The sequence below is a fragment of the Podarcis tiliguerta genome (genome assembly GCF_965153285.1).
Source record: "Podarcis tiliguerta genome assembly, chromosome: 5".
NCBI lineage: Eukaryota > Metazoa > Chordata > Lepidosauria > Squamata > Lacertidae > Podarcis > Podarcis tiliguerta.
In genome coordinates, this window is record NC_139538.1 from 9,422,832 (window position 1) to 9,425,961 (window position 3,130).

At 43.2% G+C, this 3,130-nt stretch overlaps 1 pseudogene across 1 annotated transcript; it reads right to left on the reverse strand.

Annotated features, from left to right (window-relative positions):
* Positions 1-739: 739 nt before the first annotated feature.
* On the reverse strand, positions 740-1,614 carry LOC310677830 (ras-related protein Rab-18-like; annotated as a pseudogene). Its single transcript has 2 exons — positions 1,313-1,614; positions 740-984 (listed from the first exon to the last, which is right to left on the reverse strand). The product of its transcript is annotated as a ras-related protein Rab-18-like (transcript).
* Positions 1,615-3,130: the final 1,516 nt, after the last annotated feature.

Sequence of the window (3,130 nt, forward strand, 5' to 3'; positions counted from 1 at the left end):
TTGGTTCACCAAAAATGTGCATTGTCTTTTTTCAATTCTCCTGCAGGTCCATAGCATATTACATCATAAATGCCATGGTGCAAGAGTGCCACACACACACACACACACACACTCAGGGTTAAAAAGTAATAATATCCAATTAGACAATCATAGTATTCACTGAAGTGACAATTTTTAAAATCTCCCCTTCTCACCCAACCCCCACCAGAAGTAATTTGCACCTCTTTCAAGATCACAGATTTTAACTGGGATTAGTTACAAGCTAGAAAAAGTGTTGCTTGAAGCCAGAAAGGGATTGTATATGCATGCTGTTAAAATGATCAGAAAAGGCCTTTGACAATGAAATTTTACATGCATCCACTTGTACCATTTGAGATTTGTGTGCCTCAAACAGTGCCATGGTTGAGTTAAAGGCCTGAATTAGACAGAATGTAGCCAACATGTGTTCGAAATATTTTCCCAAGTAATTCTATGATAATTATGAAATTTGAGTGCCTTTGTTCCTGCAACAAGTTCTTATGCTACGTATAAAAAGAACTGATAAGTTTCAAATTAGCATGCTAACCATAACACTTTTCAACTGGAAAAGTTGCAGAGCACATTTTCCTAGAAAAATGTTCACTTGCCGTGATACACAAATATGAGCAAACTGCAAGGTCCCTAAAATAGCAGGTGTAAGTTTATGTCCAGAGGGCACCACTATCCTCTTAAATACGCAAAAGAACAAGTTTTTCGGGGTTTATAACACGGAATGGTAGTCACCGCAGCTGCTGCTATAGCTCTCTTCATTGTTTGACAACCTTACACCTCTGTTTTGGCTCTCGTTTCCCCACAGTGCTGGTGACTATGATTTTTTCAACAAGCTCCTCAAAAGCACACTGTACACCATCACACGTTTTTGCACTTGACTCTATGAACAACATGTAATGTTGTGACCCTCATTTCTCTCAACTTCCCTGTTTTCCTTATCAATGTTTTTTTCTACTAACATTTAAAACATGGGTAGGCAAACTAAGGGCTGGGGGCCAAATCCGGCCCAATTGCCTTCTAAATGCAGCCCATGGATGGTCCGGGAATCAGTGTGTTTTTGAATGAGTAGAATGTGTCCTTTGATTTAAAATGCATCTCTGGGTTATTTGTGGGGCTTACCTGGTTTTTTCACATGAGTAGAATGTGTCCTTTGATTTAAAATGCATCTCTGGGTTTTTCTGGGGCATAGGAATTCATTTATTTTTTCCCCTTCAAAATATAGTCCACCACCCACAAGGTCTGAGGGACAGCGGACTGGCCCCCTGCTGAAAAGTTTGCTGACCCCTGATCTAAACTATATCATTTCTTGTGCAGTGTGTTTCTAATTCAGTTAGCCAGTTGTCTGGTTTTGCAAAAGCGTCTCTTATTGTGACATTATAATCGAACAGAACACGCTATGCTCCTCTGTAATAGTTGGGTGTTAACGTTCTGAACCGTTCCTGACCGGCAGTGTCCCAGATTGAAGGTTGAACCTTATTTCCATCAACAGATACTGTTTTCACTTGCAAGTCAACACCTAGACTTGCCAAAGCCACTCTCGCCGATGATGAGGATCTTCAGCATGGTCAAAATATCCTTGCCCATCAAGAGCCGTCTTCCCCATTGGGCTTAGTGGTGCGTTGCACCAGGGCGCCGGCCTCCCCTTTCCCTGCACACCCGCCAGCTGCGTCCCATCAAACATATGGCTGGCGGGCATGCAGCTTGCCTCCCAAGCCTCCGCAGGAGGAAAGCGATCCCTGCAGAGGCTTGGGGAAAGGTTGACAACACTGGGAAATGGGGGGCGGAGGGATCTTTGCACCACAGCGCCGGTTATGCTTAAGACGGCCCTATGTCCATCCCAAAAACCAGGGGCCTCGGCCTGACCAATCCAGCTCCTCAGTCCCTGCTACACAGACTGCCATGTCTGCCATGTGGGGTTTCTTTTCATCAGAGAAATGTTGGAGGATATGCAATTATTATTATTATTATTATTATTATTATTATTATTATTAATACCCCACCCATCTGGCTGGGCTTCCCCAGCCACTCTGGGTGGCTTCCAACAAAATATTAAAATACCATAATTCATCAAACATTAAAACCTTCCCTAAACAGGGCTGCCTTCAGATGTCTTCTAAAAGTCTGGTAGTTGTTGTCCTCTTTGACATCTGGTGGGAGAGTGTTCCACAGGGTGGGTGCCACTACCGAGAAGGCCCTCTGCCTGGTTCCCTGCAACCTGGCTTCTTGCAGTGAGGGAACTGCCAGAAGGCCCTTGGCACTGGACCTAAGTGTCTGGGCAGAACAATGGGGGTGGAGACGCTCCTTCAGATAGCTTTATAGCTTTACAGGACCAAGTGGAACCCTATTGGCCTGTTGTGTCACCTGATCCCTGTTGAATTGGAGACCGCAACACCCCCCTTTGGTTATCTGGGTGGCACTGGTACAAAGTAAGGAGCAGACGAGAAGCACCTTCTCCTAGCAAGATTATTTAGAAAGCAAGGTGCCTGATTCAAGACCCCTGCTGCCTTCTGTGAAGATTGTGAGATAAAGGTTGTAGTTCATAAACTTACTGTTACCTGCCCAAATCTGTTGGGCTTTTTGGTCTTCCAAAAGACAAGAATATGCCTGATCAATGTCTTTCTTTATATCAAGGTTGGGGGACGCTGTTGAGACCAAGGGCAACCTTTCCTCCTGGGCAACCTTCCAGGGGCCAGAGGCCAAAGTTGGTGGAGCAATGAATTCAAATGTTTTCCCACCCGGGAAGAATGGCAGATGAAACTGATGGATTATATGGAAATGGCGGAAATGACTGGCAGAATCCGAGACCAGGGAGAAGAGTCGATGGAAGAAGATTGGAAAAAATTTAAAGTATATTTAAAGAAATATTGCAAAATTAATGAATGTTAGGAGAATATTGGAATGAAGATACATGGTTTTAGCAGAAGTGTTATTAAGAATTATTTGAATATTAAGGGTTAATGTGATAAAGTGGAAAATTTAAAGTTAAATTGTGTTAGGATAAATTATAGAACAAAAACTGAAGAAGAGGGAAAGGATTTGTTGAACCAGTTAATTTGAACCAGAATACAAAAAAGGGAGGTGCGAGGAAGTCGAGGAAATT